Source organism: Cricetulus griseus, chromosome 3 (genome assembly GCF_003668045.3).
Source record: "Cricetulus griseus strain 17A/GY chromosome 3, alternate assembly CriGri-PICRH-1.0, whole genome shotgun sequence".
Taxonomy (NCBI): domain Eukaryota; kingdom Metazoa; phylum Chordata; class Mammalia; order Rodentia; family Cricetidae; genus Cricetulus; species Cricetulus griseus.
The window spans coordinates 143,851,857-143,876,555 of NC_048596.1; positions in this window are offsets into that span (position 1 = coordinate 143,851,857).

Genomic DNA, 24,699 nt, shown 5'->3' on the forward strand with positions numbered 1-24,699 from the left:
ATATATACATGCAGACATTCACAGAATACATACAGACACACTGACAGAAACACAGAGATACACAGACACAAACACAGGAATACATGCACACACAGAGAGAGACACACTTATAGACATGTGCATGCACACAGAAAGATAGAGACTGATGGCAACTTGAGGAATAGAAGAGGTTTCCACTGCACTTGCAGCCCTGAATGAAGCTCCCATCTGAGATCACTCGCATGACTGTCAACCTGTGCTCAGAGTTATCTAAAAGTATTGGAACAAAGATGGCATTCTGCCAGTATCTCAGCAGAAAAAAAACAGGAACTCATAAGTAACACACTTGCAATACGTCCAGTTTGTTCTCTGACTTGGAGCTGCTGGGTTCAAGTGGCTGAATTTCTCCTAACTATCCTTATTGTAGTACTATCTGATGACTTTGAACTGTGTGATATCACTTTTTTTTTTCAGAGAAACCATCAGATAGTTTTTGTATCAATTCAGCCCCTAAAGAAAATATCCCAGAGAATGCTTTCCTCTCTGCCTCAGTTTTGAAATCATTCCACATCTGGACCATAACTGCTACTTTAATGTGCTATTAGAGGAAGTATGATCTCTAGTATATATTTCTACACACAAAAACACACACACAATCATGTATACACACACACACACACACACACACACACTATCTATATCTCTCTCCATCTCTCCACAGCAAACTTTCTGGCACTAACACAAACATATAGACAATGCCCAGTTGTTTATTTATATTTCCACTTTTGAAATTATTCTCATTATTTATTTATTTATTTTACATTTTGGCCACAGTTTCCACTCCCTTCTCTCCTCCCAGTCCCTGCCCACCTCTACTTTATGCCCCTCCCATTCACCCCTCTTCCATTTCTATTCTGAAAAGAGCATGACTCCCATGGAAATCAACAAAGATTGCATATCAAGTTTTACTAAGGCCAAGCCATAAACCTTGGTTAAGGCTAGGCAAGGCAATCTGGTACAAGTAATAGAGTCCTAAAGCCAGAAAATATCATAAACAGCCCCTGATCCCTCATTTAGGAGTCCCACAGGAAGACCAAGTTACACAACTGTAACATACATGCAGAGTGCCTAGGTCAATCCCTTGCAAGAGCCCTAGTTGTTGGTCCAATTTTTGCAAGCTCCAATAAGCCCAAGTTAGTAGAGTCCATGTGTTTTCTTGTGACATTCTTGAACCCTCTGGCTTCTACAATCCTTCTTCCCTCTCTCTAGCAGGATTCCCTGAGCTTAGCCTAATGTTTGAATGTGAGTCTGGATTTGTTTTCATCAGCCCTTGGATGAACCCACTGTGTTGACTATTGGACTCGGCACCAATCTATGAATATAGCAGAAAATCATTAAACATCATTATATTGACATTTTTTCCATTCATGCATGGTTCTATCCTAGGTCTCTGTGCAATCCAGCCTCTGGGTCCTGGCATTCGAGGCATTGTCAGGGATGGGCTCACTTTCATAGCATGCATGGGTCTCAGGCTGGACCTGTCATGAATGCGTGTGTCTGTCTCCTCATGGTGTGTACACATGAATTCAGTGTCAGAGAAATCAGAGGAGGGCATTGGATTCCCTGGACTTGGAATCACAGATAGTTGAGAGCTCCATTAGGTTTGTGTGTACTCAGGCCTCAGCAAGAATAGTCAAATACTGAGCTATTAGTCTAGTACATTACTTGTTTTAAATACTGTAAATATGGAATCTCTTCTTAGAGTTCTTATTTGTTTCATAAGAATCAAATCCTTAAATATCTACTTAGGAAATTCACTATAAGAAAACAATTTACTTCTTAACTAACCAAATAATTACCTCTCTAATACTGTCTTCATTTCATTAACTGCTGACATTCCTTTGGGTTTTGACAAACTCTACCATAATCACAGTTTATTTGTGACTATTTCAATTCAGTTTATAGTTTCAAGAATGTAGAAGTGAAGGATAAGGAAACTGAGGCAGGGTATGAGGAAGAAAGTGAAAAGTGTTCTGTTTGCCTTTTGGACCAGTGGTGACTGCATCTGGGGGATTTCTTTCAGGGAAACTGGCATCTTCAGAAATAAACCTGTAATGCCTGCCGAATAAACATCCAATTCATGGCTGTTCTTGAAGAGTATGCACTTCTATTTGGATGACTTTTAATTTTTCTAGTTTAACAACTTCACATAAAACCTAATAAATGAATTCCATAATTCTGCATTTGATGAAGATTTAAGCATTAATATATTCACAGATTTACTTGATATTACTTTTTTAAGTAGAAGAATGTTAACAGAAAATATACTTGAGTTGTGAAGCACATTTTAATAAGAAAACAATGCTGAATAGTCTTTATTTGCCTTAAAAGTAATGTCTCTGCCAAATGCAATGTAGTACAGACTATGGGCTTTGACATGTTCTGTGTAGAAGAAACGGATACTTCAGGTAATAGAATGGACACATGTTGAGGTGATATCCAGTGCAAATGGACATTTTCACAAATAATTCATGGGAACTTTTCTCCTGGATATATCTGTTTATGGCATTGTTTTCTATGATCAAGTTGTATTTTTGCTGTTCTGAGGGTCAGACACATGGCCTATTGCATACTTTGAAACTCCTGCGTGACTGAGTTATGCTTAAGGTTCAGAATTTCTCAGGATGTGTCCACTAAAAGGCATCTATAAAGGAAATGATAGGCTGTACCCATGGAAGTTTGTTTTCTAATAACAAAAAGCAACACCTGCCCCAATTTTCAATGGAGAACACCTCCTTGTGTTTCTGATCAATGTGGAGATACAAAATAAAGACATATAGCAAGGAACATAAATATCAGTAGGCTACCAAACTGATATTTTGGAAGGTGAAGGAAAAGGAGGGGCAAAAGAGGAGAAGAAGGAATAAAGGAGAAAGAGAAAAGAGAGAATAGAAAAAGAGACAAAAATAAGTGTGTGAGAGAAATGACAAAAAAAGGATAATGAGGGAGAAAAATATCCCCCTGAATTACAGCATTGGTTGCATTTGCTTTCTGTGACATTTCCTCTCACCTCAGACAATTTCAGCCCTGCCGTGAATGGCACATGACTTTCCCTGTTACAATGTGTCTCAATATCAACTCCCAAGAAAAACTCAGAGCCCAGGTACAAAAGTGTCCACATGTGATTTAATGGGTGTGCATGAAGTTAGTAAAAATTTTATATTTTCATATAAACAATATTTAAATTAATCAATTCCATGACTTCCAGTATGGCTTTCAAAAACACATAATGAAAGCATGGAAAAGTCATTTTCATCTTAATACTATCTGGTCAAATGTTTTGGAAATCCTCTAAATGAATCCTACCCAGTTTGGTGAAGTTCAGAAGTGACCCTGATCACAGAATAAGCACAGGTCTCTCAGGGTGAGGACTTGACCATCCATGAGTTTACCCTTTCTTCACTCCCCAGTGGAAAAGGTCTCTCATATCAGCTCCAGTGCTGAAAAACTGCACAGTTTTAAGGGTTCCAACAAAGCCCCAAGCCTAGCTCATATTTCAGAAATGGCTCATTGTACTGAGAACATGTCTTTGTTTACACATGAGATGAAATGGGAGCTAATTCTATGCTGAACTCCAAGAATATTGCTCTAGTTAACCAAAATATCTTGGCAAGCATAATCCTATCCATGACTTTAGGACATGATAGATAGTCCCCTGCCATCAGAACTTACTTGTCTTGTCCCCTAACCTACTGAAAACCAGGAATTCTGGAGGAAAAGAAGCTGGCTTGTGTGGATCAGGTTTCAAAGCTGGTGACAGCCTCAAGATATGCAAACCCCTATATTTTTTAACTGGTTTTGATTTGATATTCACATCACATGCAATTAGAACATTGTAGCTGACAGGCTGTATACATCATGCAATTGTACGTCATTCAGAAATGTTAGTTCCTTCTTTTTCAAAAAAAGGAAGTTAAAGTACTATGTAATTTGTCATCATAGCTCTCACAGATTAAAGACAGATCTAGATGCTTAAATGACATAATATTGGATCTTGCTGATGATTTTACATCAATTCTGCCCATTTGGATGACTGCCTGCTCTTCTCACATCGGTCTATGAGACATTTAAAAAATGTATTGCTTTTTATGACTAAAGATTTACAGTTTCTACTTGCCAGTAACTCACACCAAACTGAATTCAAGTCACCCCACTTTCATGACATTTCCCAGTTCTGCTTCTTCTGTCTTCTGTTCAGGGTGCAAGGTTGAAATACATCACAGTGACTTATGAGGGCTCTGGTTTATACAGTCATGAATGCAATGTGCTGGGATTGATAAAGTAACCAAGAAGATAGTTCAGAGCACAATTAAGCTTACAGATAGCTTTAAAGAGAGCTGCCTTAAGGCAAGATATCCCTATGCACTGCTAGAACTCTAGAATGGTGGAGAACCTTAGCAAATTAGCTCAAAATGAGTCAAAAAACCCTCAGACTCTCAGCATCAAACTTCTCTGGTCCACTGAGGAAGGCATCAAACTCAAACTGTAATCTACATTTAAAATGACTTAAGGACATGTATTCTGAGTCTATGTTATCAAGGAATTGTGAAACTAAGGTTTGGGAAGAGGGGGTGGTCAGCCAGCTCTGGGACTGGGTGATGTCACTGATATCTCTTCCTTAGTTATTATTGATTTTATGACAAGAGCATTCAGTTTCTTTAAATTACTTACTCAACTTTAATTAAGGTTAGTTTCATGGCATTTTTTACTTTAGAAAAAATTTCCCCAAATTCCTATTTTCGGTGTCTTTTCTCTGCTCATATTGCTATACCAGAGGGAGCAGTTTCCAATATCAGTCTTCACAGAGACTCCCCCTGCCTTATAAACATGATAGTCATTCACTGTTTGTCTCAGTCTTGGTCACAGTCTGCTGTGGACAATGTGAAACATATATATATATATATATATATATATATATATATATATATATATATATATGTCCTCAGAAAAGCAAGACTGGGAGCAGCTAGTACACTGGCATCCTCTATGAGACTTGGACAATTGGATCTTCTTTACCCAAGGAAAAGGCAGTTTGGGGGATGTTTTGCTCATTCATTACCACTGAACTCAGTGGAGCAGTTGAGTGAAGCCAGCTCTGTCATCTTCATTGAAATTGGACTCCAGGGTAAAATCATCTTCTTGGGCTGTTAGCACTCCAAGTAGGCTAGAGAGTAACCATTCCCAGGAAATGCCTAGACTACATGGTCATTTAACAAGTGCTTCAAAATCTATTCTTCCCTGGGAGGAGACGTGGTTGCTGTAATTTCCCTTGGGAAGTTTTCACCTGTAAGTTTGAGCTGAGCCAGGATTATAATGACTGATACCTCAAATCTGTTTGATCATATGCATCCCAGGCAACTAGTCATGACACCATCGAGATCTTCAAAAAAATGTTTTACAATTTTAAAATCATACATTTATGTTATTAAGTAAATCATGATGTCTCTTCTGTGTTCACTGGTATGATCTAAGATCATTTTCTTCCTCTTTATTCAGTGACCTTCCAGACATCCCTTATTAACTTTTAATCTTCTCCCATGTATTAGATCTAGACCTCAGTTTCCCCTCCCTCCACTCCCCCAGTCCCTTCCCAAACCTCTCCTCTCCCTCAAATCAGCTCCACCTCCATTTCCCTTTACAAAATAAAGGAAGGAAGGAAGAATGAATGAATGAAAGAAAGAAAGAAAGAAAGAAAGAAGAAAAGAAAGAAAGAAAGAAAGAAAGAAAGAAAGAAAGAAAGAAAGAAAGAAAGAAAGAGCAAGCCTCCAAGGATAACCCACTGAATATGGCCTAACAAGATAAAATAATACTGGGCATGTCTAGAAAAGGCATTTAGGATATAATGCACTGATGGACTAATAGAAAAAGAGCTTTAATTTTAGAAGCCCTATTGTGTATTTTGCCAATTATGTTCATTTTCCTGAATGTTATCTTTCCCTGAATATTTTATTTAAAGTATCATAAGAGAGGATCCTTGCCACTCAGTCCTGCTATGTTTGCATTTCCTGTATTATAATTCTGACATCATTAGAAGGCTAAAGACACAATTTCTTTCCACAGTTTACTGGGTACTTTATTGGTAAAACATTTGGGTTTTTAAAAATGGAATGGTGCATTTGGAACCACAATTATACATGAATGTGGTTTTGTTGCTTAAATTATGGCACATTTAAAAACATTTCTTCAACATCATCCTGAAATTTCTTGCTATATTCTTTTAGAGTAATTGTAATGGTTTAATTGAGTAAATCACTAATTACATGAGGAACTTAATCTCTTTATTTCTCAGTTCCAGGATCAAGGCAGTGACCAGTTTGCATCACAGATTCTCTGTTAATAACTGTGGATGTGAAGTTTCCCTGCCACAGCTGAGCTCATTTTAATATTTTCGTGAATAAACAAAGCAACCAAGAATTGTACCACACAGAGCAGCATCATTAAAAGGACAGTGTGATGCATTCCAGTGTTTACTTTCAGAAGAATTGTGAGAGTTGTCAGGCAATCAACTCTTTGTTTGTAAGAGTACTGGGATATATATTTCCTCTATTAGGACAATAGGAAACCTTCAACAGTAAAGAAACTGGAAGCTTGATGACTTTCAGTGATTTGAACCATATCTCATCACACCCAGACCAGATTAAATTGTTGATTCTAATTAGAAAAAAAAGAAAATGTCAGGGAGATATGCCAAGCAAATTGTTGTACTAAGTAATATATTAAAAAAAATAATAAGGGTTCTATGCAGGCTGCTTAATTTGGTTAAGTATTGCTTTTACATTAATACTTTTTAGACATTAAACAAATGTCCTATGATGATGTAGTAAATCATTGTCAAAATTATTGCCCAAGTATGTTAATTCCAGGGAATACCACATATGAGTTAAAGTGTGTTTTAAAATATTATTTCTAATTTCATTGTTGCATAATTATTTCTAATTAATACTTCATAGATTCTCATTAAATAAAAGATATTCTCAGATTATTAAATACCCTTGCATTATAACAGAGGGTTTGTCACTGTGATCAGTATAATTTTTAAACATCTTCCATAACCAGATATATGATATAACACTGAGTTATATTCAATTACTCAACTAAAGATATCACTGTCTGAATTGCTGTTATTTGTTTTGTTCCCAGTAAACAATGTCTCCAGTATGCAGCATACATTAAAATGAGTATGTTGTATACAGTACAATGAAAGTTATCACAATTAATTTTCCATATCAATTTGGAAAAAACTCTGTTACTGAATATCTGTATTAACTGTAAGTATTTAAGAGATTAGAGAACCCAGTTATTTTCTGCAAATTCATCTTTAGGCAAACTTTCTCATTAATTGTTTACTACGGTTACCCAACACCACTGATATAAAAGCTTATGGTACAACTTCAGTAACATTTATGACTGCCATCATTATTAAGGGTAACAGTCAAGCCATTAGTTTGTATCTAAGTAACCATGTTTTATAAATTAGTGCACTAAGCTTCAGTAGGATTAAGTCGAGTTTACAGGGTAGGTGAGAAAGCTGGTTTTGTACTATCCACTTATTTTTTTTTTATCACCACATAACACTTTGTTCAAATACATTGCTGGTCTGAAATCCCCCAAAACAGCATATTTTTGGGCATTGAGTGAGGACATTGGGCTCAGATGCACACACCTTCATATTAATTGAATCATGGAATAATATCATATCTTTAGTGATTTTCTATGCATGCTTTTATGATTTTTATTGCAGACATATGCAACCCACAGCTCCGCTCATGCATAGCTTCCATCATGAAGAATGCAAGAACAACTTGCCTGCAATCAGTTTCAGAGCATTTAGGAGTTTATTTTTATTAAAGAAGTGACCTGGGATTAAAGAGATTATTCATGAAGAACAAGAACTCATTGACTTTGTTCTGTCCTTCCAAGTACCCACTCAGAACATGGCTTCAGTGGCCCAGGATGAATAAATTAATTAAAACAAGTGAGCCTTAAGTCATTTCTTATGAAGCTTGAATATATTATATAAACAATGAAGGCTTATTTCCTACCTCTGTCTTGGATACCACATGGAAGCTGTAATCATCTCACTACAAAAATCACTGTGAACAGTTTCAACATCCTCTCAGACTTGTTTCCTGAGTCTTGTTTCAGAAGTCAAGGAAGTACCTTTCTGTACCTCACAACCTTACTTGGTGCTGGAATGTTGTTTTGGTCAACTTATGAGAATTGCACATAGTTATTTTGTTTCCAGGTGACAATTATGTATTTGAATTCATTAATTGCTTTGAATTTATCTCCACCTTCATTATACACTTTCAATTTAAGGGCTCTGACTGTTTGGAAAGCTGATAAGCAACTGAGAGAAGTTCTAGTTTGTAATACATTCAGAAAGTTTTAATCCTACAAGGATGCATGTAGAGGTTTATAAACACACATGCTTATATATGCAGTCTCTACAATATATCAAAGGTAATAAAAATAAGGGGAGATGCTAGTATTAATGGAATGCTTGTTGATTGTTTATGATTGTCTTTAGTCATATGCTTATGGTTTGATAAAACTGATTTGGAAAACCAACTTCACAAGACAAACTTCATGCAGGTTCTAAAGAGCATAGTTAGTGCTGAGATCCAGTCTGTCTTTCTCTCAACCCCATCTTGACCTTGGTCTCCCAGGCTCCTCTTCCCTGCCCCTTGTTCTGGGTGAGCATATAAATTGTGATAAATGGGAAAAAATATACCCATGGAGAAAGCCCTTATGAAGAGCCCCTTCTGTCTCAGAGCTAACATTGGATTTTATATGAATAAAAATAAATTTGTTCTATTAACCTATCAATACTTAGGAGCTTGTCTAGTAATACCTAAGCATAAAAAATATGTTGCATTGCATTCTAATTATCTTCAAAGTAGTACCTGATCTACTTTGCACATTTTTTTGTAGAAAGAAATGTCCTAATGTATCAACTTGTGCATAAAGAACCTGCTACTTACAGTCTGTACTTTCTGAATCAGTGATGATTAATATAAAGCAGTGATTCTCAGACAGAGAAATGTGAAATATGAGGTCTGCTCTATTGTCAGAGATGAGACAGGACCAAAGAAAGTCATCCACTATATCATCATCACTGAGACCATTGTGTGTTCAGACATTCTATTAATTATTCTTAAAGTGCATCCATCAGTTAGTTATCTCAATTGGTTTTCCCTATGGGTAGAAACATGCCTACCATCATTATATCTGTTGGCTATCTGAGAGAACAAAAAGGATGAAATTGAGGTGATGTCATTAGTCACAGAGCATACCTCCTGCAGAATTCATACAACTGTACAGAAGAAAATGAAATGAGTGTTTGGCTATGCTTATGGCTGACAATTATTTCTATACTCTGTAGTGGAAGCCATTGTTTAAAGTAAAGCACTTTTGATTTCTGACCAGGAACCTAATTGAGGATGTTGTATAGAGCAGTTTTTCTACTTACTTAACCACATTAAAATAGTCAACTTCAATTCAACGTGTTTAATATGCAGTGGCATTTTAAAGTCCTGGTTTTTATGAATGCTTCTACATTTTCCACTTCTTAAAGAATTATCCACTACATATTGTTGCATAAATATCACAAAGTCACTGTTGCAAAGTGGAAACTGATTAGAACTTGCACTACAAATTTGCTTACTACTTTAAGAAATTAATCAAAAGCAATACTATTGGCATTTAAAAGGAAAAGCAGACACAAATGAACACTGACCAATGAAACAGGGTAGAGGGTTTAAAAGTGAATCCTTTTCTCAGAGATATGTGGATCTCTGAGTTTGAGGCCAACTTGGTTTACAAAAAGAGTTCATGACAGCCAGGACTGTGTAGAGAGACCCTGTCTCAAAGAAATAAGTAAGTAAATAATTAAAAAACTATACAAGAAAAAGAAAAAGAAAACTTATCACAGCCTATAGAATATGTTGTGAAAATTTAAAAATAATACATGAAATAGGGAACTTCTGGAAGAAAATTTGTGGGAAATTCAGAAGGACATTCCAATTAAACCCTGGATATTTAAGATATAAGCCCCCAAACATGTAAAATAGGCAACAAAAACTGGTTTTAAAAAACTGTGATTAATGGTATTTTCTACTTTCTCTTCTAATAAATTCAGTGTGGCTGGGTTTATGTTGAAGTCTTTGATCCATTTGGACGTAAGTTTTGTTCAAGGCAATAGAGATCCACAATTAATAAATGGGACCTCCTGAAACTGAGAAGTTTCTGTAAGGCAAAGGACAAAGTCAACAAGACAAAATGACAGCTCACAGATTGGGAAAAGATATTCACCAAACCCACATCCGACAGAGGGCTGCTGTCCAAAATTTACAAAGAACTCAAGAAGCTAGTCTCCAAAACACCAAATAATCTGAATAAGAAGTGGGGTACAGAACTAAACAGACAATTCTAAAATGGCTGAGAGATACATAACAAAGTTTTAAAAATACTTAGCTAACAGGGAAATGCAAATCAAAACAACTCTGGGATACCATCTTACTCCTGTCAGAATGGCTAAAATCAAAAACACCAATGACAGTTTATGCTGGAGAGGTTGTGGAGAAAAGGGAACACTCCTCCACTGCTGGTGGAAGTACCAACTCATACAGCCACTTTGGAAATCTACCACAGCCTATAGAATATGTTGTGAAGATTTAATAATAATACATGAATTAGGGAAATGGGAATCAGTCTACCACAAGATCCAGCAATTCCACTCTTAGCATATATCCAAAAGAAGTACATTCCTACAACAAAGACATCTGTTCAACTCTGTTCATAGCAGCATTATTTGTAATAGCCAGAACCTGGAAACAACCTAGATGCTCCTCAACTGGAGAATAGATAGAAAAATGTGGTACATTTACACAATAAAGTACTAATCAGCAAGTGAAACTATGCAATGGAATCTTGAAATTCGCAGGCAAATGGATGGAACTAGAAGAAACTATTCTGAGCGAGGTAACCCAATCACAAAAACAGAGGCATTGTATGTTCTCACTCATATGTGGATTTTAGACATAGAGTAAAGGATTACAATCCTGCAGCCTAGGCTGCCTGAGAGGCTGGTAAACAAGGAGGACTCTAAGAGAGACATACATGGTCCCCTGGAGAAGGGGAATGGGACAAGATCTCCTGAGCAAATAGGGAACATGGGGAGTTGGGAGAGGGAACTAGGAGAATGAGAAGGGGAGAAGAGGAGTTTTAGGAAGACATGATGGGATAGGAAGGTTGAGTTGGGGGAAGAACAGAAGACAGCAAGATAAGAGATAATATCATAGAGGGAGCGATTATAAGTTCAAAGAGAAATCAGGCAGTAGGGAAATGTCTGGAGAGCTACAAAGATGACACCAACTAACAATCTAAGCATCAGCGGCGAGGCTACCTTAAATGCCCTCTCCTGATAATGAGATAAATGCCTCATTCATATGCCACCCCATATAGCCTTCATCCAGCAGCTGGTGCAAGTAGAAGCAGACACCCATAGCTAAACCTTGAACTGAACTGAAATCTACATGCAGAGAAGGAGGACTGATGAGCAAAGGGGTCCAGACCAGGCTGGTGAAACCCACAGAAACAGCTGACATGAACAATGGAAAACTCTTGGTTCCCAGACTGATAGCTGGGAAACCAGCATGGGATTAATCCAGACTCCCTGAATGTAGGTGTCAGTTAGGAGACCTTGGAAATCTATCGGGCCTCTGGTAGTGGATCAGTAATTATCGCTACCATAGGAATGGACTTTAGGAGCCCATCACACATGAAGGGATACTCCTTGACCTAGACACAAGGGGGTTGGCCTAGGCCCTATCCCAATGAATATGACAGAATTTTATGACCCCCCTATGGAAGGCCTTAGCCTCCCTGGGAAGCAGAAATGGTATGGGATGGGCAGGGCATTAGTTGGGGGGCAGGGGAGGAGGGAAGGGAGAGGGAGAGGGACCTGGGATTGACATGTAATATAATTTTCTTTCTAATTAAAAAGGGGAAAAAACTGGGATTAACTTGAAATAAAAGTTGTGAAGCTGGACCCCAGTCTGACAACTGGGGTACCAGCATAAGACCAAAACATGCCCCCTCAACATGCATGTCAGTTGGGAGGCATTGGAAGTCTATGGAGTCTCTGGCAGTGGAACCAGTGTTTATCCCTAGAGCATGAGTGGACTTTGGGAGCCAATTCCATATAGAGGAATACTCCCTGAGCCAAGACACATGGGGGTGGGCCTAGGCCCTATGCCAAAGGAGACAATAGACACTGATGACACCCTATGGAAGGCCTCACCACACAGGGTAGCAGAAAAGATATGTGACAGATAGGGTTTTAGTTGTGGGGGTTAGGGAAGGAGGGTGGGAGAAGGAAACTGGGATTGTCATGTAAAACAATCCTGTTTCTAATTCAAATAAAAAAAGTTGGAAAATTTTTTTTAGTTTAACTAAAACCTTATAAAATAAATAAATAAAATAAAATCGTGAAGCAAAAGAAAGACTCAAGAGAGTAGCAAGACAACCTACAGAATGGTAGAAAATATTTTCCAACTAGGCATCTGAAAAGAGCCTAATATCCAGATTGCACAAATAATTTTAATAGGTATACAGTAGAACATATGTAATGTGTTTTAAGTTGACATTTGATCTTAATTGATATTTCTCTTAAGACATAGATCTTAATTGATATTTCTCTAAAGACACAGATAAGAAAGAATGACAGGGTGAATGATGCACATATGTGAGGCAAATTGTAAAATTTAATAATAAAACTCTATTTTGTATGATTAATATATAGCAAAAAAGTGAGAAAAGAGAATAGACAACAAATGGCATGTTAAGAATTCAACATTATTAATATTTAACAAAAATCAAATAAAAACTAAACTAAATTACTGCCTTCTTGCACTAAGAAGAGTTCTTATTCAAAACCCTAACAACAACAATTGTATTGGAGGATGCGAATACAGGGGCTCATTGTACTCCGGGGATGAAAAAACATCCTAAGATATCCTTTGGTGGGGGTTAAATGCTCCATAGTTTTAGAAGTTACCATAGTTTTATTTCTGCAAAAAAAAAAAATACTTTCATAAGCAACTAAGGGAGGAAAGGGTTTCTCTATCTTCTAATTTAATGTTACAATTCATTATTTGGGGGATATCAAGGCAGGAACTTGTGGTGATGTACTGTTTATGATCTAATAAAAATTGCTGAAGATCAGAAAAGCAAAACACTCAAGCCACCAGAGAGCTGTTACCTCTACCAAGACTGAGAAAATACTGTCCTCAATGTTGCTGAAGATTGATTGCCTAAGACTGAATTTTAGTTCCAAGCCCCTGCTCCTCTTTTATACATCTCTCTAATTCTGGGATTAAGAGCATGTGACATCACTGCCTGGCCTCTTTGGCTGTGGCTACCTTTTGCATTTTGATCTCCAGGCAAGCTCTATTAGGTCCTAAATAATATATCACCACAGGAACTCACATGGCTCCTCACATCACAGGCACAGTCAAGAGCAGAGAGAAAGAGAGGGGTTATTTTTTCCCCAAGAGATTATTTTTCTATTAGTTCAAATTAGAAACAAGACTGTTTTACATGGAAATCTCTTCTCCCTCATCCTCCTCTCCCCCAACTACCCCAATACCAATGCCTCACCTCATTCCCTCTCTGCTCCCCAGCGAGGGTAAGGGTCTGGATTAGTCCCATGATGGCCTCTCAGCCACCTGTCTGGGATTCATGAGCTCCCCCTTGTTCAGGTCAGCTATTTCTGTGGTTTTAACCAGCCTGGTCATGACCTCTTTGTTCTTCACTCCTCCCTCTCTGCAACTTGGTTCCAGAGTTCAGTTCAGTGTATAGCTGTGGGTGTCTGCCTCTGCTTCCATCAGCCACTGGATGAGGGCTATACGATGGCATATAAGGTAGTCATGGGTCTCATTATAGGGGAAGGGCATTTAGGGTAGCCTCTCCACCATTGCATAGATTGTCAGTTCGAGTCATCCTTGTAGATCTCTGGAAATCTCCCTAGTGAAGGGGGTTCTTGTTGAGTGCATTCTCTGCTTCTGCTTAACCAGCTTTCTTTCCTCCTACGCAGTACATGCCCAGACTATGGGAAGGGGCCTCTCTTTTCAGGCAGTGTGTCAATGAACAGTCAACACAATCTCCACACACATGGGCATAGTCCAAAAGGTTCTGATTATTTCCTTGTTAATACTTCATTACAGGTGATTCTTGGTTGTGCTAAGTAACAATTAAAACCATCTCAGAGATGAAGTTTTGAGAGGTGAATGAGTTTTGATGATTTCTCAACCATTGAGAGCCAATGATAGGATCAATATAGCATTGTAAGATGCAAGAGACCAGAGGACACATCCTCAGATGGTCTGCCTTTTTTGTTATTTGCCACATTCAATGTGGCATCAATGTGGATCCCTGCAAGGCTGATCCACAAATGAGAACAATAAGAAATGTGTGCTTTTTTATAACTTACTCAAACTAGTTTTCTGTTATTGGTTAATAGAAAGAACTACAACGTTGTTTTACTCCAATTTAAAAGGTTTTCTCCATGAAAGAACTTAAGAAAATGAAAAGAACACTGGTAATGGAATTCAGTTGTAGAATACCCACATAACTTGTGTGATGAAGAGAAAGGAAAAGCAGGAAACATTTTTGAAAACATTTTTGAATAGGTTTCTCAAATTTACTGAAATTAGAATATTTAAGGATTTTCATGTGATGACAGAAGTTACATGGTAAACCCACAGAAGCCAAATGAAGAGGCTCATATTTCTAAGCTTGGACAAAAGGTGAAATAATACCCATGCCCTTAAAATGCATTAATCCCCTTAAATATGCTCCCCAAAATACTTTTCCTTGAAAGACTTATCTGCAAATACCATTGCATTGTATAACCAAAATGAAGAATTAACTAAAACCTTAATGTCTCGACCTGAATACTGAGCACTTGGTGCTCTTACAGAGGGCAAGGTTTGTTCCCCAGAAGCTATATCAGATGGCTGTCATACACCTGTAGCTCAAGTTCCAGGCATCCAACACCTTCTTCAGATCATTGAGATCACCTTCACTCATGTGGATACAAACACAGACACAAACATACACACTAAAAACAAGTAAAATTTTTAATGTCCACCAATACTGGAAACATTCCTTACACTGCTCTTTAAAAATACAATGTAATGTATTATTGTTATTGCTGACATTAAGTTGAATGCATACACTTGCTAATTTATAAGAACAAGCATAGACAGTATTGATAGAGAAATAGAAATGCCATCTTTAAAATATTACAGCAGAAAATAATTTTAAATACCAGAAAAATAGTATAAACTATCAAGACTGCTCATATCAAATAATATTGTGTTAAGAAATGATTTGAGGAAATCCTAATAACATGTTTGACTATTTATGTCTGGGGTGGGTAGGAACATGGGAAAAGGAGTTAAGTTCAAAGCAAGGCTTGAGTTCAAGGTCAGCCTGGTCTACATAGTGAGTTCCAGGAAAGCAGAGCTATATACAGAGAGCCTATCACAGAAAAGACAGGTGGAGCAATTCAAAGTAAGGTAACAGCATGTTCTGCTTTAATATTTTAAATTTTAATGAAGAACTACTTTCTTAATTACTGAATTGAATTTGAAAAAAGAATCTTATGAATAAAATTAAATATTGGAAACAGACAGGTCTACATATTAGGTTATTTTCTCAGTTTGGAGCATATGCAGATCTGCTGGCATTATACAGTTCTCTCTACATCTCCTTTTCTGCCCTTCTTTAATAATATAAGTGAACATGTAAAACCTTCAACTTCAGCCCCTGCTCCACCATGGAGTCTATCAGAGCATTGTGGCTTCTTCACGGTGTGATTGATGAATGAGTTTCCTCACCTCTACAGAATGCCTTGTCCACACCACATCTTCCATTCTGACAATTGCACTTGCCTTTTCTGTATTTCCTGGTTTCTCATGGCTGTTTGTTCTTCATATTATTTTTAAAACTATCTATTCATCTCAGTCTACTTAAAAACCTCTGCTTTGCCTTTTGAAATTTCTTTAAAATATACCAATTACACAATATTTTTCAGAGATGCATTACACTACAGTTGGCTTGGGAGAAATATCAACCTGTGAAGTGAATACTAAAATGTGAGGACCTTACAATATGACCCTGACTTTCATCTCTCTTAAACAAGTTTTGGATATTTGATGTCACCTACAGTTTCTTCTTACTGTGTCTCAAATGCCTTTTGCTGATTGTTCCCATCACATACATAACTGTTCTATGTTACTCGGGGGCACTTGTAAAATGTTTGTGTGCTTTATGAATAACTTTTTGTTAATACAGTCAAAATCTGTCACCTATAAAATCTATTAGTCTATAGATTTTGATACATTAGTGTTATTACATGCCAATATCTATCTCCCAGAGTTATTTTTCTATCTTCCTTATGTCAGATACCTTTCTTTTCCTTGCTTCCCCTGGTACTTAACATTGCCCATCAGGGTGCACAGGGAACTGCATAACAGTGTCAAATAAAAGAACGGTGTTAACAGTAAACATTTTTGAACTCACACCGCACTTGTCCATCTCAGAATTGGTATCTACTACTTTTTCTCTTAGTTTTCCATTTTCTACATTAACAATAAATTTCAGATGAAACCTGAACATTTTGGATATCATAAGACAGGAATGCATGTACTGTTCATACCTCTGTATTCCTAGACACCATCTGAGCAGAGCTGGGTAGAGCACTGTTCTGTTTCTGACAGGCAGAGCAGATCATTAGCTCGCTCTTACCAATGATTGGCATCTAAGGCATTGTTTGGGAACCTGGCTTTCCTGATCACATTGGCTAGGCAGAGGAAGAATGCCAGCTTGAGTGTGGTAGAAATGCTCATGCCCTCCATGACCAACACGGGAAGTTGTGGACTCTGACCAGGAGTAGTAAGGACTAAGCTTCCTTTTGTTGGTCTCTTTAGATGGGCTGGAAGTCAGGTCCCCTTACATAAGTAGATTTCATGGCTAGGATAGACACAGTTTCCACAGATGCAATGTGATCAACCACTGCTTTCTCATGGTGCACTGCAATAGCAGAGATGATGGTCTGGTAGCTTGTCTCCATTAGCTGGCTTGCAATGTTTCACTGAAGCAAGAGGAGTGTGGGGGACCAAAATAATTCCACTATAGAATATTTTGAGATCCAGCCTTGGGTTTCACTAAACAGGAACCCTGGAAAGCTCCGGCCCACTGTTGTATTGTTAATGCCAGTAAGGCTACTGTTTACCATGGCCTCAGGGTAATATGCCTCCCATTTGCATCTCTGTGGGCCTAAGCATCTGAATTGGCCTGCACCTGGGCCTAGGAGAGAGATGTGTGAGTGACTAGGGAGGACAGAGGTTAGGAGCAAGCGACCAGAGCAGAGAGGAGAAAAAAGAGAGAAATGGTTCCCTCGTGGTATTGGCAGGATGGTTCAGAAACAGCAGAAAAGATGGCTAATAAAGAAATGACTCTAGTTCTACAACATGGAACTGAGAGCTCTCTAAAGATGACAAGATGCCTGTGTTTGGTCTTTATTGCTGCTGGGTTGTTAGGAGTTTCCAGGTCCACACAACCCCACTCAGGCCGAACCTCATGGATTAGAGCTGAGACATGCTGGGTCATGACACAGGAGAGCATTATCAAAGTTTCCAAATAACAGTATCCCTTCCCCAAATTTTATATCTTCAGTATGCCTGTTTTCTCCATCTTAAAGTATTTTTTCTCTATTTTCCTATGTCCAGGGTTGATGTCTTAGCTTTTCTTTCAGAGAAGGATAGAAATGAGCCTTACTATTAAGTCATCCCCTCACCTATCCCATACAAAAGCTCCTAAGTTTTGATTTTTTAATTTAACTGACCTGTTTACTGTATTTCTAATATTTTTCCTCTTTCTTTGCTGTGGTTTATGTTATGCTCCCTCAAAAATCCACAAATTAAAACTTAATATTCAGAGCAACAGCATTGTTCCCAGTTGAGAATCTGCAGAACATGGTCCAAATACAAGCTGGGATTGTGGGAGTGGCTTTTCTTTTCTCTCCTTAATTTCCTTCAGGAATGCAAGTGTTCCAGGATCCACCTTAGAAGGAGACATTGGCCTTTACCAGACAGAAAATCTTCTGTCATCTTGGTCTCTTCAGGCTCAAGGATTTTGTGTGATCAATTTCTGTTTTGTGTCCACTGCCTTGTCTATGCTACTTTACTTTATGAATGTAAATATATCAAATTTTCTCCTGAAGTAGAAATGTAAAACTTCCTGGGGCAGTGGCCACTCTCTAAGGTCCTTATCATTACCAAGGGGAATTTATCCATTTAAAAAAAGCTCCTATATAAGTACTGTGAGCGCATGATTGTCATGTAAATCAATCTTGTGTCTAATTCAAATAAAAAATCATAAAAAAGGAGATACAAAAAAAAAGAAAGAAAGAAAAAAGGCTCTTGTAGCCAGGCATTGGTGGCGCACACCTTTAATCCCAGCACTTGTGAGGCAGAGGCAGGCATATCTATGTGAGTTCGAGGGCAGCCTGGTCTCCAGAGCAAGTGTCAGGATAGGCTCCAAAGCTACACAGAGAAAACCTGTCTCAAGAAACCAAAAAATAAAATAAAATAAAATAAAAAGTTTCCTGTGTTGCACTAACATGGAAGCTTAAATCAACAAATGCTTATTTTATAGTAGTTTCTGCTCTCAGAAGTCTTAGGGTTTTGTTCCTTTGTATTAGTACCTTTTCAGTTGCTGTAACAAACACCATGACAAAGAAAACTTATAAAAGGAAGCATTTAGTAGAGCTTATGGTTTCAGAGCATTATAGTCCAGGATGGCAGACTAAAAGCATAGCAACAGCAACAGCTTAGAGCTCATATCTTGGTCCTCAAGCAGATTAGAGAGATGGAGAAGAAACTGGGAATACCAGAAATGTGGAGTGATATTATTCTCTTCATGGAATCAAGCTGTTTGTGACTATAAAATCTTCTCAAGAGTAAGTGTGAACAAACCACAACTGATGGCTCACTACTGCAACTCCAATATTCAAAAAGCAAAAACAGGATGATTTCTGTGAACAAAAGTTCAGTGTGGTCAGTAGAAAGGGTACGAGAATTTCAGGGATACAGAGTTAGATGGTGTGTGATAACAAAATAAGAAAACACAACAACAAACAAACCAAAAAGATTTAAGTGGGACTATCAGCCTATCTCCTTATGTGTACTTGTTATCCTGCTTACAGATACACATGTGCATGTGTTTGTACTCCTGTGTGGCATACATGCACACTGTGTTGAGTCACATACTATATGCTTTCCATTTAAGCTTTGCATTGTTACAGACAAACTACCACATGTTTATCTTGATTCTTAACTGTTGGTGTGGAAACCAAGGCAGCTTCCAGTTTCATATACAACTGTCTTTGCAGAGTGTAGAATATGATAAAGTACTGGTATGTGGTTACTGAAAATGTCACTGTGTTTCTGGCAACCTTAGATTAGGGAATATTTCTCTTGAGAACTCACTTCTATCCAGTAAAGACACTTTATAAATTGTGTATTCACCATCCTTTCACCCTTTTTCTGTGACTGCTAGAGTTGGTTATGTCTGCATTCTAAAATGAAGACAAAGAATGTTAAATTGTAGCTAAAATGCCTGGTTCTATACAGTCAAGAAAATCATAAATTCCAGTATAAACTGTTCAACTTTTCTTTGATTGAAATTCTGTCTGTAACTTTTCTTGTGTCTTAACTGATGATGTTTGTTTCACGGTTAACACACTGAAGCTGCTATCATGAGTTATAAATTTAAACCATTTTAATGACAGCTTTTGTCAATCATCCATTCATTCACTTAACAAGCACTTGTTACATTTCACAAACTGAGGCAAGGTAACATAATGTAACAGAGTCAACAAAGGCACACATTTCTATTCTATTTTAGCAGGGCAGAGAAGCTACAGAGCACTGAGGCTTGGACATCATTGGAGAGGGATCCAGCTAAGTTGTGCACACTGGCAGGTTTAGAGCATGAGACAAACAATTTAGTAAATAAATGACACACAGTTTATCCACTAATTTCACAAATACTGAGTGTTTCCTCTGTCTCATGGTGCTCCTTATAGTTACCCTGTATTGGAGAATAAATGGTGCAAACATTTTAGCTTTCACAAATGCTGTGGTAGGGATGATAGATAGTCACTCAGTATCTGTTTTTTTGTTTTGTTGTATTTTGTGATTTACTGAAAAGCAGATTCATACTCTAGTAGCACAGGGAAGAGTGGGATATTAGGGAAGAGTATTTTAAGGAAATGAGGATATTTATTCTGATGTAGCTTAAAGGGATTAACTAAGCAAATACCTTTAAAAATATGTTCATCCCTTCAGTAAAATGGTATTTTAGTTATGATCTTGGAAAAAGAAGTCATATGAAAAAAATAATACAAAATTTAGAAATTGGAAAAAGTATCAATGATGATCTTACTAAGCATACTTTCAAATTTTTAATCAGATTTTTTTATTTTATTTTTTTTGGTTTTCTGAGTCAGGGTTTCTCTGTGTACCTTTCGAGCCTAACCTGGCACTTGCTCTGGAGACCAGGCTGGCCTCGAACTCTCAGAGATCTGTCTGCCTCTGCCTCCCAAGTGCTGGGATTAAAGGCGTGTGCCACCAACGCCCAGCTGTTTAATCAGATTTTTTTATTAGTCCAAATATGGAACAAGCTTGCTTCACATGTCAATCCCTTCTCCCTCTCCATCCTCGCCCCCCAACCTTCCACAACTCCCCACCAGTCCCCCCACCCCATCCACCCTCCACTCCCCAGGCAGGGTAGGGCCCTCAATGGGGGCTCCCCAAAGTCCACCACATGATCCTGGACCGGGCCTAGGCCCTCCCCAATGTGTTCAGGCCAAGAGTACATCCCTTCACATGGGATGGGCTCTTAAAGTCCCTTCTTACACCAGGGAAAAAGTACTAATCCACTACCAGCCCCCCCCTGGAGTGCAGAGGCCACCTAATTGACATCCATGTTCAGGGGTCTGGATCAGTCCTGTACTGGCCTCCCAGACAGCAGTCTGGTGTCCATGTGCTCCCCCTTGTTCAGGCCAGCTGGTTCTGTGGGTTTCATCAGCCTGGTACTGACCCTTTAATCCTCATTCCTCCCTCTCTGCATTTAGGATCCAGAGTTCAGTTCAGTGTATATCTGTGGGTGTCTGCCTCTGCTTCTATCAGCCACTGGATGATGGCTCTAGGATGGCATAATACATAGTCATCAGTCTCATTATAGGGGAAGAGCATTTAGGTTATCCTCTCCATCATTGCCTAGATTTTCAGATTATGTCGTCCTTGTAGATATCTGGAAATCTTCCTAGTGCAAGATCTCTCCTCGGACCTATAATGACTCCCTCTGATATGGTATCTCTCATCCTGCTCTCCTTTATTCTTTCCCCCAACTCAACATAATATATGGAAAGATAAAATAATAAGTTATATCTAGAACCATCAAAGTTATTACTGTAAATATTCCTTTTTATCACACAAATATCCATTCTGTAGTACTGTTTTTTGAGGTAATTCTACTGCCTGAGTTTAAAAGATGTCTCTCGTATCTCCTCAAACATTCCTTTCTATAAACACATGGCACACTCAATGTCACATTTTTTGTTCCTTTATGATAACTCCCAGGATTTATCTACATAGATTTCATATTGTGAACACTCATCTGATGAGAGATGTCCTTCTATGTGCCATGAATATGTATCTTTTATTGGTTGATGAATAAAGCTGTTTTGGCCAATGGATAGGCAGGCTGTAGTCAGGCAGGAAGTATAGTTAGGGCTCCCAGACTAGGAGAATTCTGGGAAGAGGAACACAGAGAGTGAGTCATGAGTGAACTGCCATGTAGCCACCTATGAATCAAGAGACTCAGGCATCACCAGTGAGCCAAGACCACACAGAGATATAAGATTAGTAGAAATTTATTAATAATTAAAAGACAGTGAGCCAATAAGAAGCATGAGCCATCAGCCAGTTTATAATTAACATAAGCCTTTTTGTGTTTATTTATGACTAAATGGCTGTGTGACTGGGCAGGACAGAAACTTCTATCCACATTTGCCCAGTAAATCTAGGAAACTAGCTAGCTACAGCTGAAGTCTTATCTGGGACATTAAATTCAAGAAGGAAAAAATTACATGTTAGATTTTGCTTCTTCTATCTCAGAACAGACTTCATTTTGGCCTTAATCACAAATACTTAACAATGTGCTTGCAATTGCTATTGCACCTTTCTTCCATTCATTTGTTCCCCTTCTGTAAAGGTGATAACAATCTACATAAAATATATGTAGTTATACAAAGGCAGATTTGTTTTTAGTGGCTTTGCAAAGATTGACATCATGTCATTCCAACTCAAAATGAGAATTCAGGCACACTTCTGAATCTCAGCGTGATAAGTTCAATCATTTCTCTCTCTCTCTCTCTCTCTCTCTCTCTCTCTCTCTCTCTTTTTATTGTGTGCTCTATGCAGGGATACCTTCTGCAGATCTCAGTTGAAAGACTCAAGTCCTTCATAAGTGTCTCAGCTCATTAAGTCTCTCCTAAATCAAATAGAATCACTGCATATATCTTAATTCATAACACACTGGATAAGACACTAAGATACAACCTTTGTACCTGAACCATGTTAAATGAAATATGGAAAATTGGGTCTTTGGGTAGTAGAAAAGACAGAATGGAGGGCAGATCATGGGAAAACAGAGTGAAAATGTCCCCTAAGTCTCCCAAAGAAACTTTTAATCACCATTTCCAAGTCCTCAGGTTGGTCCACAAAGTGCCCTGTCACTCTGTTACCTGATGGTCACACTTCTCAGATCCTTAGGTTGGCACACAAAATTCCCATCACCTTTCTAGGTTTTTACTCAGTACTTTTTGTCAGGAAAACTTTTATTGTAACAGAACTGACTCATAATTCCTACATTTCCCATTAGCACCTGTGTTCTCTACATTATTGTCTTGGTTTAATTCTCTGTTCAGGATGTGGCTTCTGCCTTTTACTTCAAGCACACATTCACTATACATAGGAAAGAACTCCTATTCTCAGCAAGACTTACTTTTTTGAAGATACTTTCTTGTAATTCACTGGAAAACTCAATAGGTTGCTGTAACTCACCTCCTGGATTGTGCTTCTCATTCATATTCCTAATGACCTTTGGTGGATTTTGCACAAGGCCTTTGCAACTCTCAGTTGCCATTCCACTGCTGAAATAGAAGAGTCGTCTCAGTTCCCCAAGTATTTTTAATGACTGGCATAGTGTTTGCAAAATAAGTACTACTTTGTCTGCTAATGAAAAAATTATAGCTAGGGAAGAACCTTCCATGCACAGAGGGAAATAATGGGAGCTATTGCTAATTTGAAAAAAAAAAAAAAAAAAAAAAAAAAAAAAAAAAACTCGGTGTGAATCTTTCTACAGACCTTGTAAATAATAACTTTTTCCCATGGATCAAAAGGCCTGAATCTGTGACATTAAATATGGCACATGACCCAGTATGTGACATGCTGTCAAAATGGACAATTTTAATTTAGGGACTTCACAACAAACATAATTGGGTTCTTACAAAGGTCATAGACATTGACTTCCAAACATGCTGCTGCTGGCCAGGTAGGCAAAGTGATTCATATGTTTACTGACCCCCAAAAAGCTGTTAGACAGGATCTGAGACAAATAAACACCAAACTTTCCCTCATAACCTCCTTGTAAAAAGCGAAGGAGATGCAGTGCTATTTTTCTTGCTTGCAAATAAGACATTTGGAAGAATATAATGTAATGGAAGGTGGGAGGCTGAGTGTGGGCTGTGGCTGCAAAAAGAAGAGCTGCTCACCTGCTCAGCTGCCCACAGAAAAACCTGAAAACCTTTGTTTGAAACCTGTTTGTATTCCTTGTTTGTCAGTGGGCTTTCAGATCTCAGAGAGAAGGCCATAGCCAAATGAGCCAGCATGGAATATGAAGCTGATGCTGGCTCTAGGACATTTTCAGGACTGAAACCTAACTTGTGTTTTCCTTACGCTTAAATCTGTTTTCACATTTGTAACTTTAGAAGATTTACTCATCCTTCTTACATTGAAACAATGCAGTAGCTTTTAAAAACGTCATTAATCCACATCTACCATGATTAAGGGCATCGTGTCTTTATTGATATCATTACCCTAACACACACTGTTGTTTTTCTATTAGCACTGTGGCTGCACTTGAATCCACTATTATTTCAGCCAGCAGTTGTGGGTCCAAAGACAGAGGCCTGTATAGCAGTCTTTTTTGGACCACCCAAATCATGACATGCAGATTAATTGTTAGTTATGAATGCTCAGCCTCATCTTAGGCTTGCTTATTGATAGCTTTTTAAAATTAAATCAATCTGTTTCCCTTCACCTACATTTTGCCTCAGGGCTTTTTACCTTTCTTTTAATCTGTTTGTACTACTTTTTTGCTATCCTCCATGCCTGGTTGGCTGAAACTGTCTGGTTGTCTGGCCCCAGACATCTCCCTCTATTCCTCACTTGTTCTCTCTCTCCCATTCTCTCTCCAGCCTAGATTCATCTTCCTATTTATTCTCTATGACTACCAGCCATG